The following is a 15,915-nucleotide window of genomic DNA, read 5'->3' as shown; positions in this document are numbered from 1 at the left end:
GCCCTGCCAATGCACACCGCAGAGCTTATTAGCATTTTAAGGAGGCCTGGAAGCTTCAACCTCCCAGTTGGAACATGATTTCAACTGCCAGCTTAAGGGAATCCAGGCATTTCCCTCCCTTTATTTACATGTAAAGCAGAAAGAAGCACAAGTCAGAAGTCCCAGTGCCCCTGGGAGAGGAAGGTGTGATAATCACAGGATGATATTATCCCTCCATAGCAGCTACTAGGCTCATCCAGCTGTTGCCCTCAGCTAGCCAGCTGCTCAGAGGACCGTCTTTTTCGGGGTGAAGGTGGGAGACACTTTCAGGCTTGGGGATAATTGAGTGAGGCAGCAGGGTGAGAGGTGATTGAAGTTAAAGGCAGGGCCAGTGTACAGGTTTGGACCTCAGGCTAATCCTTCAGATCCTTTGAACTGACAGTGATTTTTTTTTTTTCTCTTGTGGAAGAAGAGAGGAGAGAGTTTTCCTAGGAGAGCCTCCAAAGGAGGGCAGAGAAAGAAAAGCTCTGAGGTACTCACCAGGTAGGAAGGAGAAGCAACTCTCAGCTACCCTTTGCTGAGTTTGAATATCCATCCCTCTGTGTGTATGTCCTGCAATTATGATGCCCACCATGATGGGAGGAGCAAGCAAAGCTATTATCACAGAACTTCAAGGAACCAGATCCTGGTCTACTTATTGGTCTGAAACTGGAAAAATACGTTACATTCCCTTATTAGCCCAGGCTCAGTACAGTTCAAAACCCTCACACTGACCATTTTCTTCTTCTTTTTAAGATTTGACAGAAAGAGAGAGCACAAGCAGGGGGAGTGGCAGGCAGAGGAAGAGAGAGAAGCAGACTCCCCATAGAGCAGGTGGAGCCCAATGTGGGACTTGATCCCATGACCCTGGGATCATGACCTGAGCCCAAGGCAGTCACTTAACCAACTGAGCCATCCAGGTGCCCAAGCATTTTCTATATAACAAGTGGAAAAAGAAAAGAATAGAAACAGCTTTGTTAATAAAATAAAGATGCATTTTGCTAACTAACCTAAAGTTTAGTCATAGATGTGGCTCTCCCTATACTCTGCTCATCTGCTTCCAGCTGGGAAGGATACTGAATTGTGGTAAGCCCCTCAGACCACCAATCCAAAGCAGAATTTGGTTGGCATTGCCCCTGAGAATGATGGGACACAGTACCCCAAACACTGGTATTATTGACCCAGAACGTGAACACCCATAGATTCCTCTGGCCATGAGCATGCTGCATTTGAAATATCCAGTCCCAGGAAAGTAATTTTTGTTACCTGCCCTGCAGATCTTTCTTTGTCTTTGGAGTATCTTGAATTATCTTTTATGTTGCCACTTTCACACTCCCTTACGATAGTCTCTGACTTCTGCAATTGCAATCACTCCTCTAAAGCAATTTTCTCTGTCTGGGTGGCTTGTCTGGAACACTTCCACCTGTCTGTCATTAGGCTTCCTTACCTAGTGTTTCAAGCTTAAAACCAGGTTTAGGGTTATTTTACAATTATCTCTGAAGGCCATGTGTCTCAATTCAAGTATTTATAAACTGAGAGATGCCTCTCATTTCATATCATTACAAAGTAATAGCTCCACTCAACTTACCTTTCTCTACCACTAAGAGATGATTCTCAGATTCAGACACTAATAATTAGAAGAAGAGCTCTCTTTAGGATATCTGGAGAATTGTCCCTCCCTCAGTGGTCTCTGTGCTTTGAAGACCCATGAGTCTAGTGCATAGTGGGAGGGTTAGGGGTGGAGGTGATCTGGGGTTGTATTAATCAGGGTTTAGTGAGGGAAGCAGTATCATCACAAGTATCATGGAATAAGGAATTCCCATAAGGATTAGACCTTATGTGATTGAGGGAGTCACTGGGGAAGTAAAGGCTTGGAGTGGAAGGGTCAGAGAAAGATCATTAGCTAGCATGGTGTGCCGGAATGAATTGGAGCTTGCAGGAACATCTGGAAATTAAGAGCACCTAGCTGCTGCAGTCCAACTGTGAAGAAACCTGTAGAAGTCTGCAGAAAGCATTTGGATCTATGCAACTACTGCCTCTATGAGTTTGCAAGAAAGGGTAAGATGGCAGACCACGGATGCTGTTGGTCAGCAAGGCCACCATTTGAGATCAAGATTACACTGGAACCCACATGCAACTCTGTGTCTCTTTCATCATTTCTCATTGACAACCATCTTCAACTTCTGCTTCATATCCACTTCCCAAATCTAATGCAACTTCACTTTTGAACCCAACCCAGAAAAATTTCAGGCATTCCCCAAGATTCTGGGAAATCTAGTTTCTGGTGTAACAAAATTAGCAATAGAAATCCATTATACTTGAATCTAATCTGTAGCCCCTCCGCATTCTCCCATCACCATCATCACTGAGGCAGAAACTGGTTTCCCCCACAGATCCATAGCCCTCCCAGATCTAAACACACCACCTCCCTTTTGTGATTGACATCTGTTTAAACCTAGATTTCACCTAAGTTAAATAAACATTAAGGGGCACAGAATATGTAGGTATATGGCTTAGTTTTCCTTCAGAGGTTCATTCTCTTGGCACAGTCTGACTGCAGGTGTCTGTGGGATATACGCATGGGATATCCTATGGGATATGTCTATGGAATATGTCTGCCAACATATCTTTATCTGGCCTGATCCCCATCCACTCACACTTAAATTTCCTGAATTTCTTCTCCTGAATACTTCTAGTGGACCTCCTAGTGAACCAAAGAGAAGATCTATAGAGGGCTCTCTGCTGGTTCCAGTTTTAATCTGAGGGACAGAGTGAACTAATTGCTGTCCCTGCCAACAATTGCAAATGCCAAGGCCAAAATTCAGGAGCAAGTTATTATAGGAAAGAGTTCTAGCAGGCTCCATCCCTTCTCTCCATGACTTGCTATAAAATGCAATTCTGCCCCATGGCTGCCCTCACCCCTTCATTATATCTGAACTATATCTCTCTTTCCCTTTTATTTCCCAGTCTTACCCAGTCCCTTTCCTTCTCTCCTATCCCCTCATCTTTTCCTTCTCCATTTCCAAAATACACAGCCCTTGAAAAGTCCCTTGTGAAGTATGAATACAGTGTTTCTTACTATGACAAAACAGGATCACCTGTTTTGAAATCCCCATGATTTTATCAACAGACTCTGGGCCCCCGGTTCAGGCCTATTAAACCAGAACCAGGTGATGGATACATGAATCCGAATCTCTAAGAAGCATTCCAAATAATTCTTATGCAAACCCGGTTTTTAAAAGCACTGCCCTAAAGGCTTTAAGGAAACAAATTACTGTTATTAATGGTTGGTCCCTGTTACCTAATCCTTACACCATGAAAATAGTTTACCCTCCTTTTGTTTAAATATCTTCTAATTGCATTTTTCAATATGTTGTGCTTCTGTTGAAAACAGTCTTCAGCATCCAAGAGGACTAGCCTCCAAAGACTACAGTCAGTTGGAACCAGGTGATACTGGAAAGGGGTCATTAGGAGATAGTACTGGGTGCGAGGGAGGAGGGTAGGGGATGGTCCACGCTGATGGTATTCACTGGAGGATGGCCCGGGCTTCACTCTCTTGCTGTTTCCCCCATAAGATATTTTCTGTGACTTTGGAGGTCATTATTATGTTCTGTTCTTTTTCTAATTGTTCAAGTTTCCTGACTATCTTAGTCTGCTCAGGCTGCTGTAACCAAATACCACAGATGGGAGGGCAGGGAGTGGGGAGGGGTTTAACAACAGAAATTTATTTCTTACAGTCCTGGAGGCAGCAAGTCTCAGATCTGGATCTGGAAGTGTTCCGTTTCTAATGAAGCCTTTCTTCCTGGCTTGTGGACAGCAACCTTCATGTGGCTTTTCTTCTGAGTTGCACAGAGAGAGATGTAGTTCCAGTGTCTCCTCTTATAAGAACACTAACCGTATGGATCAGGGCCCCACCCTTATGACCTCATTTAACCTTAATTACTTCTGTTAAGGCCTCATCTCCAAATGCAGTCACATTGGGGGTAGGGCCTCAACATATGGATTTGGGGGAGATCCAAACCTTCAGTCCACAATACTGAGCTTAATGCTGGAGCTCCAGACTAGGTGGATGGCTCTCAGACTCAAAAGAATCCCAAATTATCTGCAGAGGACTTTGGGCATAAGACAAAGGGTTTGTCTGAATGACAGACTCAGAGCCTCCTTGCAAGAATTCTTATTAACATGATGCACATATCACTGCATCCATCAAGACTTCCATCTCATCATGGAATGCTTTTCTCAGGCATCTCCCCACCTTATCATCCTGGCAGGCCATTCTGTTTGGAAGTAATGGTGGTTCTCTGGCCTTTGGCCCTGGACTTGCCCTCTCTCCTGAGCTGACAGGAACATCTACTACAGGGTTTCTCAACCTTGACACTATTAACATTTGGGACTGGACAATTCCTTGTTGGGGGGGGGCTATCCTACATATTGTGGAATGTTTGGCCTCTACTTTCTGAATGCAGGTAGCACCCCTTCTAGTTGTGACAACAAAATATGTGTGTAGACATTGCCAAATGCCCCTGTGGGGACAATACTGCCCATGGTTTTGAACTACTTAACCTAAACATCAGCTTCCCCATTTTACCCACATTTCTAGGGACTCAAGTACCCATTCAACATAAATCTTGAGCCTTAGATAGCCTGATTCCTGTTCTGTTTTTATCACCATTAGGACTCTCAGAAAAGTATAATGGTGTGTCAATTTTCTCCTTTTAATCCTGCAAAGTGCAGCCTGAGAACCTCTGAGTCATCTGAGGGAATGTGCTCAGAGAATTTGACCAGGCACACAGCAATGCAAGAACTTAGAGAAGTGATTTGCCTTTGAATATTTTCATTTATAAAATGAGGGAGATCTAATTAGGGCTCATTAAGTTCCCTTGCAGCACTAATATTCTATGAAATGTTCCAATTTCTGTGTAAAACATCAACAGACATTAAAAACAATTATACTTCTGATCCACAGTCTGGATAATTTAGCCAAACCTGAGAGTCAGATTTCTAGGATGTAAGAGCAATAAAAGTTATAGCCCCTGATCTTGTAAGTAGCTCAGTGTATTGGTCAGGAAGTACGTATTACAAATGACAAAGTTCAGTAGTTCACAAACAGATGAACAAAGCAGGGAAGACTTCACAGAGGAGTTGGGAATTAAGCTGAGTCTCTGAAAACAATCAGGATAAGGGGGAAATGAAGAGTGCTTTGAGCTGCTTGCTTCGGATCACAGCTCTGACTGTGTATTAGAATCACCTGGGGAATTGTTTTGCTTTCCCCCTGCTCAGGTATCACCCCAAATCCATTAAATCTAATCTCTAGAGATGAGGCCTGGGCACTGGCATTTTTTCCAAGTTCCCTAGGTGATTCTAATCTGCAGGCGGTGTTGAGAATAACCACTAAGCTAGGCAAAGCAAGATGAGCAAGGCTCTCATTATCTTAATATGTTATAATAACACTTAGCACCTGCAAGGTCTTTTCATGCTCTTGGCGTTTAACTTGAAACATATATTAATTACTTACCAAAAGAAAATCCCAAAGGGCCTCTCCTTGGCCCTGACATTAAGCCGGAGCATGAACATCTGGGGGCTCTATGGGTGCCTCTGTTGGCAAATGTTCACCCCCGTGCTTCCTCGCCCACCCACACAGCAGTAAGGATGGAAGCTCCTTCAGTGCACTCCTACAGCACCCTGCACATACACACACTGCAGGTGCTTATCAAGGTGCAGGGCAATGTATCTGTGCCTCTTCATTTTCCCCCAACAGATGGGGCAGTAGTACATACACTACTGCCCAGTGCGTTTTGAGTGGCTGGAAGAGGGAATGAACAAAAGAAAGAAAGAAAGAAACACAGCCGAGGATACCAACTCAGTTTCTTCTGCATTCTGGAGATGGCCTTACCAATTCTCTGACCCCTGAACTCTAGATCTGACCTGGATAGCCAGATGATAGCTTCTTGGCCTCTAATGTCATTGAACTTGATCTCTCTCCTATGTTCACCTGTGGAGTGTGGACGGAATCCTCAACCTCCCCAGTCCCTCTGGAAGGAAACTCTTACCTGGCAGACTTTGACCAGGATGCCAAGTTAGACTCGGCATGATCTCCATATCTGGCAGAGTCTCCAAGCTGCCATCCATGCCCCAGACAAATAACTGATCTTGAGCATCTATGTAGAATGTTCTGACAGTATACTTATTTCATAGACAAGGTACTCAAATTTCCACTCTGAAACAGTTTGCTCCAATATACTGAGGGCTGCTATGGCAAATATGAAAACCAAGCTATTCCTGCCTACAGCCGGTGTATGACTGCTTCATGTACTCATGCAGGCTGTTCTTCTGAACTATTCCACAACCTTCTTCCTGGAAAAAATAAGCTTTTGTCTTTCTCATTTCATCAAAATCATTAAATTTAGTGACTGACTAATCTTGTATTTCCTTTTGGTCAGGTGTATTATCCTTGTCACCCCCCAAAATTATAAGCTTCTTGAAGATGGGGGCCGTGTCTTTCACTTCTCATACATCCAGCATAGCAACTAGAATGTGAACTCTGAGACAAGGGACTGGTTGTTTTATTCACTGCAAGGTCTTTTTAGGCTTCTTTAGCACATAAAACACTTCCCGAAATGTGACAAACAGCAAATGCACATTTGTTGTATATGAAAGTAGTAGCATGAGGATGTAGTTTTACTATTCAGTGTTTACAATTGTTTTGACTTGATAATTTATAATGATTCCTATCTCTTTTCAAAACCAATCATGGACAAACCTCCAATTTAGGCTAAATATACCATTGGGAAGGTTCCCCAAGTTTCCTTTCTGTACTTTTTCTTAACAGCCAAGTATCTATATTCCTGCAATTAAATCTGGCTATATAAACTTATTCCCTACATGAGGCTGATCTTACCCTACAAAGTATCACTTTGAGCAAGAGATCACTACTCTAACAAGACACCTTTTTTTTCCCCCCTTTCATCCCAGTAAGGTCCACCACATGCACTGGCTTAGCTCAGTCATGTTGTGGAGAGAAAACAATTGCATAGAAGCATGTAAAACTAACAGGCCTCTACTCTATTTCACAAAGCATCTGCATTTCCTTTTCTTTTCTTTTTAAAAGATTTATTTATTTGAGAGAGAGAGAGCATGAGCAGGAGGGGCAGAGGGAGAGGAAGAGAGACTCTCAAGCAGATGCCACACTAAGCACCGAGCCCCACATGGGGTTTGATCTCACAACCCTGAGATCATGACCTGAGCTGAAACCAAGAATCAGATGTTTAACCATCTGTGCCATGGAGGCACCTCAAGGTCTCTATTTTCAAAAACATTTCTTAACCCAAAAGAGATCTTTGGGGATGGGAAAAACAGTAGTAAAGAATTGTAGACTTAAGACATTTTTGATGAGCGACACTTTATTGGAAACTGTTCTCTATTATAACTGAGAATGCCCTTGTTTTGTCCTAGCTGGATAATTAAAGGCAATCACTTTCCCTAAATTTTAAACTTCTTATTGAAATAGTGATGGTATTGAGCCACAACATTAGTTTTCAAATACACGATCTTCCATTTCTCTACCCGGGGATGAGGTGTTACATGGGGCAGCTAAGAGAGACTTCACTACAGAGACTCATTGAATTCACATATGTTCCAGTAAATTGAATAAGTAACATCTCAACAATATATTTTAATGTGTATAGATTCTATTATGATTTGTCACATACAAATTCATTTAAAGAAAACCTTACTGAATTTAAAGTGTTCGCTGTTGTGCAAATACTCCCTCACAGGATATAAACTATACTAACAGACTCCTATTCATCAATATTGGGAATCACCAGTCTGAAGAGTCACTATAGATGCTTCCAACTGTTTTAGGGAAGAAAATAGAAGTTACTCTGGATATACAGAGTTTTAATATAGGAATTATGAGCTTACCCAGCTTTTGGAAGAGCTTGGAGAACAGAGTTCATTGAAGTCAAAGCTGGGGATTTCAGCCTCAATCCCCCAAAGCCAACAATTCATAAGAGCTTGCCAGAAACCCCATTCAATCTGTAAGAGTCTTCATGAAGCTCCCACCAACAATCTCAATCTGTAGCAGTAAACAGTGGTTCTCAAGAACTCATCAGAAGACTCCTGTGTATCTCACATTTACTCACATATCTGGCAGCAAGAGAACAGTGACTTCTTCTGTCTTCCAAATTTATGTAAGTGGCAGATGCTAAACTAAAACTATATAGGAGAGAAGATCCTGGGAAATGTAGACTTTGGATTTTCCTCTGCACTGCAAAGGAGACCTTAGAGGGTGTGGTATTGGTGCCAAATTGTCAATAGACAGTCCAAGACTACAGACAGAGGACACCGTTTGTCAACCCAGCATCCATACATGCCCATTTTGCCCATTTTAACCTTCAAATAGGATATTAAGATCATTTTGACCTACTATGGTGCAATTATACCTCATATAACCAAAGACTTTTTCTCACTCTTTGCTCAAAAAGTAGACACAAAGCTCTATTTGTCTTTTCATCTTTTTTTTTTTTTTTAGAGAGAGAGAGAGAGAGAGTGAGCACAAGCAGAGGGAGGGACAGAGGGAGAGGGAGAGAGAAAATCCTAAGCAGGCTCCACACCCAGCATGGAGCCCAATGTGGGGCTCAATCTCACAACCCTTGAGATCATGACCCGAGCCAGAATCAAGAGTCGGATGCTTAACCAACTGAACCACCCAGGCACCCATGTCATTTCGTCTTTCAATAATGCCCTTCATCTTTTTTTTTTAAGATTTTATTTATTTATTTATTTGACAGAGAAAGTGAGAAAGCACAAGCAGGGGGAACAGTAGAGGGAGAGGGAGAAGCAAGCTCCCCGCCAAGCAGGGAGCCCAATGCAGGGCTCAATCCCAGGACCCTGGGACCATGACCTGAACCAAAGGCAGACGCTTAACCATCTGAGCCACCCAGGCACCCCAATGCCCTTCATCTTTAAGCTCAGACCAAATTTCCATTGGTATCTTGTAATTTTTTAGCTCTGAATTATAGGGTAACCTACAATTAACATATCTCATATTAGAAATAGGAGATTGGGAAAGTGAGAGGAAAGAATAGGTGAACATGTAAAGAGTATAAAAGCAAGGAAGAAAATATGCATAACCACAAAGTTCTCATTTTTGCCACTAATCACATAGCCAGAGTTGACTTAATAATTTCCTTCTTACACTACACAGTCCATGTTTCCTTTGTCCTAATTCAGAACCTCAGCTGGTTGTGAATCTTTACCTGGCAGGGTATTATTCCATGACTGGATGTCCAAAAATGGTGGTTATAGAGGTTCCACTGAAGGCAGGGAAATCAAATAAAATCTAGGCTACATCTATTTTAGTGAAGATACATTATTATTCTTCATATGGGAGAGGAGGTCCAATCTAATCACCTGTCCAAAACCACATAAGGGTTTCATTTTTTATCTTTTCTATAGGCAGTTTTGGCATTCTGCTATGTAGCAGCTAGATCAGTCTTAATGAATAAAGGCCATGTTGCTGAGCTCATATATAACTCCACCCCTGCCACCATGGGCCCAGATTCTGTTCATGAATTCACTGAGCAATGACTGAGGTGTCGGGAAAGAGGTTAACTGACAGAGCAGCATAGGTCTTCTCAGCCACCTGAATTTTGGGAACCTCTTACCAGTAGTATTTGGTGAGCATTTAATGGGACATAAATATCCCCTTATTTTCTGTGCATTCTGTGGGACCTTTCCACAAACTTCTCCCACAGACTTTGTTGTTACCAACATTCTAATCTTGCTCCTACTAAGTCCATGACCACGTGGCCTAAACGTGACTGAAAAAAATATGTATCCTTGGCCATCTTTCCTCCAGGAAAAGTGAACAAAGAAGTACAATACTCTTCACCACTATCCTCAAATGCTCTCCTGAGACTGGCCATGGTACTCACTCACCCTCTTTTGGGTGGTGCTACGATTTGGTGCAGAATTATCTATAAAACCGGTCCATTTTTTTCTTCCTTAGTCAGCTGGAAATAGAGAACTTCCCATGGAGCAATACATGCTGATTGAAGTTATCAAAGTAGCAAAAATAAGTGCCATGAAAATCTATATACATTGTTAAAATTACAATGACACGTTGAAGCTCCTAATACCAAAGGTGGAATCTAATTTCCCATCTCTTGAATCTGGGCTATCTTAAATAGAATGTGGCAGAAATAACATTGAGTTCTGAACATAGGCCTCCAGAATCCTCACAGAAATCCTTGCATTTCTTGGAACTCTATAATCTTCATGTGAAAAATCCTGGGCTAGCCTTCTGAATGATCAGAGATACATAGTAGTCAACTCCAATGTCCCAGCTGATAACCTGTCAACAGCCACACAGGTGAGTGAGGCCATCCTAGATCATCCAGCTCTCTGCCAATCTGCCAGGTGACAGAAGACACATGAGTAAATAATAAATTATAAATTAAACATATAATAAATTTAAAATTAATTAATTAATTAATTAATTAATTAATTTAAAAGCCCAGAATAACCTTGCTCCAAAGTCCTAAGGATTTGGGCTATGATTGTCCTGTTGATATTGCACAGTATCCCCTATCTCCTACAGATACTTTGAGCACCACTGGATCTGCTTGACCTTACAACTCAAGAAGCAGAACACCTTATGCCTTCTAGAAAGTTTTGTCTTTATCTGGGCCCATCTCAAAACTGGTAACAGGTAAACGGGTCAGATTAGCATGCACTCATGTGTATCTATTATTCCTAGAATCCAGAGGCTCACAGGTGCTGTGTGCCCCTTTCTTAGAGGTGATAGGTACAAGATGCAGCAAATTATTCTTCACTTCACTTTGCAGAGAAATCCCAATATCCCCCAGACCATTCAACACCTAAAAACTTCCTCAAAATGGGAAATATCTGAATTTTTATGGGCTTAATTTTCCACCTTTATGACTTCCATATCATTTGCCAAGGCATCTAGGGTATTTGCTGCATCATGATCATCATTTCCAAGCACGATCATGTCATTTGTGTTACTGATTCGGATCATTCCCCATGTAATGGTGAGACAATCAAGGTCCCTGCATGCTGAATTGTGACGAAGAGTTTTTAAGTTTGAGGTAAGTGAAGCTATACTGCTATCCATGCCAAGTAAAAGCAAACTGTTTATAGGATTTTTTCTTTCTTTCTTTCTTTCTTTCTTTCTTTCTTTCTTTTTCTTTTTTTTTTTTTCCTAACAGGTATAGAAGATAAAAATAATCACTAGAGCAATAGTAAAATACCACACATCAGGAATTTAATTGGTTTGTTCAAGTTAAAAACAACTGAAACAGCAGCTGCATTGATTAAGTTCACAAAAATTGACTTTTATTCCCAAATTCCATCTCTTTCATGCAAGGCAGGCATGCATGTTTCAAATCTTTGATCATATCACTAATCTCTGAAATTTTCCCTAGTGTGTTATATTGATTATGGTTTTCTACTTTTGTAGAGATAAACTACCATTTGGTTCTTCTTATCATTGTACCTATCTTTCCACAGGTCAGGAAGCCAACATGGAAGATTTTGCCACTTTCTAAACATGCTTATTATAACAACTCATTCAGAGACTAGGAAAATAGTGGTGTTTGGGGTATCACTATACCTATTTTTTTAATATTTATTTATGAGCATGAGTGGGGGTGGGGGGGAGGGAGGAGCAGACTCCCTGCTGAGCAAGGAGCCTGATGTGGAACTTGATCCCAGGACCCTCGGATCATGACCTGAGCCGAAGGCAGACACTTAACCAACTGAGCACCCAGGTGCCCCTCACTATACCTATTTCGAAATAGAACTTAGGCCAAAACTCTACTCATCATTTAAGCTTTGTAAGCTTCTACTCTACATTTGTAGAATAAAAAGACATTTTGAATCCTCTGGAATTGGCCTCAATGTAGAGGTCCAGTAATCACTCAGAATTCTAGGTATTCCTCAATGCATCCTCACCTTTATTAATGACGACAACTCAATCTGTGAAAGAGCAGAAGGAAAATATATGATATAAATGTTGGCAGTGGAGCAGAGTCTTCATTGTGGTTACAACTTTCCTTTTACTTAAGAATCATGGAATCTGTGGAGTTAAGTTTGAGAATTGGGTTAAGGGCTATGACTTTCTACTGTGATTACTCCAATTCAACATTAAACTCTTTATTCCCTGGTCTAACACCTATAATCTATTTCCACACACAATTATAAATTGACAAAATATCAGAATTCTTCTTGGGTGTATGGAACTTCCTTCCCAATCGTAAGTTACGTTTTATTCTTATCCTCCTGGGTTTTACTAGGAGTTAAGTCTAATTATGGTTCTGGGAGCAAAGAAAGGTGGTCCGTGAGTCTAAAAGAGAACCCACATTTTTTGCTTCATCCATCTAAATCTTACCAAGGCATCCCCACTGATCCTGGGAATTTTTCTCAACCACTCACCTTGGGTACTTTCCTTTTCAGTTCAGCATTGCAAAAAAAGAATCTATTAAGAAATTATTTTAATGTTTTAAGTGTTTGAATCATCCCAGATGTAAGTGATGTTAATACTATTTCTATGATTTTTCATTGTTCAGTTCAAACTGGAAAGGCATCCAGAAGCTGAAAACAAAAGCTAATATTTGGAACATGGCCAAGTCACATGAGAACCTAGATTCAATTCAACTAGACTCAAGGGTACTTTTTATTTACATAGAGTTTACCTAGTATGGGATATAGGCTAAATGATTAGATTTTTACAGATTAGATCTCCCAGGCAAGGTGTTACCAAGAATTACAAGGAAATGAATTGTCTTGATTCAGAACTTCACAGCTCCTGATCTATCCGACTGTGCTTTTCTCTTTTTCCCAAGGTAATACTTATCAGAGCATATACATAAACCAAGAAGAAAACTTGCACTTTAGAAATGGCAGAAGACAAGAGGACTAGGGAAGACTAATCACTTAAAAAAAATACTTTTAGAACTATGTGTATATATAACCCACTGAAGATAACATAAAATAAATACAAATAGCAGAAGAGATTTAGATTTGGGTTTGGCAAATGTTTTTCTTGTATGTACCAATTCTAGTCAGTCAGTAGTGGTAGTAGTTAAGAGAGCCTTGTGAGAAGGATTCTGAAGCTGAAGGCTTACTCAGGGGGAAAAAAAGTGCCATGATCAATTAGTAATGTCAGCCACAGGCCAGGAGCAGAGATTGGAACACTGTATGGTTGCCATCTTTGGCTAGTGTTATAAAAACCTTGCTAACCAATAAAACTTAGCACATTTGGCCATATAGTCTTCCCTAAGTTATGATTTTTATGTCATTCTCAAAAATCACCGGGAAGGAAAGTAGGCCAGATTATTATTCACCTTTTACAAAGGTGAACTCTGAAGCTTAGAAATCTTCAAAGCTTGGATTGTGGGTAACTTGCTGAAATGATCACTACCAATAAATCACTATGTGGTAGAAACCACACCAAAACACATCTCTCTGGGTCATACATCCAAGGGTTTTTCTACTAGTCCATGCAGTATAAGAATAATTGGTTTTAGGGAGGGCATGTGATCTGATGAGCACTGGGTGTTATACACAACTAATGAATCATTGAACACTACATCAAAAACTAATGATGTACTATATGTTGGCTAATTGAATTTAAATAAAAGAAAAAAAAGAATAACTGGTTTACTTCTTTTTAGAAGCAAAGAGAAGACATGAAAGTGACTCTTTAAAGATATTGTAACTAGTTCTCCATAAGCTAAGGTTTGATAAATAAGACTGTACCTAGCATTAAAAAGAAGATGTTAGAATATCACTGACCCATTCCTTATGTCTGTCTTCTAAGGCCAATGCATTGTTTCATAGGGACACATCTAACTGAAGGCTGAACATGTGACTTGGGGCCTAAGGGCTCAGCTAGCTAAGAAAAAGAGATTATTGGTGTGAAAGATAAATAATAAAATGCTGGCCATTCATGGGGATGCAACCATTGTAAAGTACTTAGAAAACAAAATGTGGTATTAATGCTCATTAATACTACTGCCAAAGCTAGTTTCATGTTGCTATCGAGTATCAAGGTTCTCAGGGTATTCATCAGACATGCCTTGCTTGCCTGCCCACTTCTGTAAGGCAGCATGTTAAAAACCCTAACCCATTACCACATTCATTTTCCCACACCTATTCCTGTTCTCCTTGAATTCACTGTCTCATCTTTTTTCATGGCCTTAGCTTCACACCATACCCAATTATGAAACAATTTTTGGTTCAGTCATCAGCATTCCACAAAATGTCATTAAACCATAACCAGTTTCCCCTCTTTATGATCAGCTTTCATTTGTGGCTGTCCTACCCAAGTACAGTAGCCAGGCTATATGCCAATGGCTATTTAAGAAATGCCAATAAGACAGTAACACCTCATAACTATCTAGTCCTTTTTATTTCTGCAAAGCAGTCTCCAAGCTATTCTCTCATAAAAAAATATATGAGAAAGACAGGGCAGGGCTCAACACTATAGGCAGTTGAGTCAAGCAGCACATGAATAGTTTAAGTGACTCTCAGGTTCCTATTAATATGAAAGGGGGCTAAAATATTCAGCTCCACAATTAGGGCAGATTAGCACAGTGCCTGATAAATCAAAGACCCCAAAAACAAGTCCTGTTCCTGTAGGATCGATGCCCTTTATCCACAATCCCTCAAGGAAAAATGGGATTAGAAACTGACCATTATTATCAAAGAGCATTTATTGAAGGACAATTATAATAACTACTCACATTTGAAACTGCTTTGCCATTTGAAAATCACTTTCCCATCCATTAGTCCATTTGTTCCTTCCAATAATGCTCTGAAGAATGTATCATCATTATCCCACATTTTACAGATGAGGAAAATGAGCTAGAGGGAGGTTAGGTAAACTGCTCAGGATTGTATAGCTCATAAACAGATCTGGTCTGCAAACAATATCTACCAACTTTGAAATCAGTGTTCCTTCTACTGTACTGTGTTGTCTTCCAAAAATATGAGAGTCATCTCTGGGAAGATTTCCAGAGAAATGTAAAATTCTCCATCACCTCCATCACCTCTGCCTATACCTTCTTGAGCCCACATACTACCACCCACCCAGGTTTTCCCAGCTTTTAGAACAGGGACCCAACCCAGTAAGCAACTGGTAAAATGCAGCCCATGGACTTGATAACATTCACTTTCAAAGCATGTGTATGTGATTTAGAGGTCATCTGGTTATGATCCTTTTTCTTTTATAATGCATTTTTAGATAACAATCTCTTCAAGTGCTTTCCAAAAGCCTGTTGTCTGCCAAAATGCAAAATTATACAAAAATATGGGAGAACTTAAGGAATTTAGCAGAGAGAGCAATTTAAGGTACATGAAGGCAAGACTGAGAAATGGCAGGCTCCTGTTTGTGAATTACTAACCCAAAGGAATGAATTTTCCAGAAGCTTTCAAAATAAGAATTAGTTCATTCACTCATTCCTGCAAATATGAGTGTTTAACTTTTTACTCACAGGCTTGCAAGATGCTGCAATATGATAATGAATGAGAATGAATGGCTTCTAAAATTATTCAGTTAATGTCTTCCTGCTTCCCACAAGTTCATTTATTTCATATGGCTTTTTTTTTTTTTTTTTTACTGAGACAACTTGGGCTTCACCTTTACCACTGCAGGTCAGAGACATTTACTCTAGAGTGGTCATTTCAATGCACTGGAGAATGCCTTTGCTTTAAACTTTGCCAGTATCTCTTTTTGTCTGTTGGTTTGAGTTTTGTTCGGATCTGTTGTGTTTTGTTTTTTTAAAGGAAAGCTTGCTAACTGGCAAGGCCCAATATGCCTTTTTATTTATTTATTTATTTATTTATTTATTTATTTATTTATTTATTTAT

Source organism: Neomonachus schauinslandi, chromosome 14 (genome assembly GCF_002201575.2).
Source record: "Neomonachus schauinslandi chromosome 14, ASM220157v2, whole genome shotgun sequence".
Lineage (NCBI taxonomy): Eukaryota > Metazoa > Chordata > Mammalia > Carnivora > Phocidae > Neomonachus > Neomonachus schauinslandi.
The sequence above is the reverse complement of the archived record's forward strand: the minus strand, read 5'-3'. Positions refer to the sequence as shown.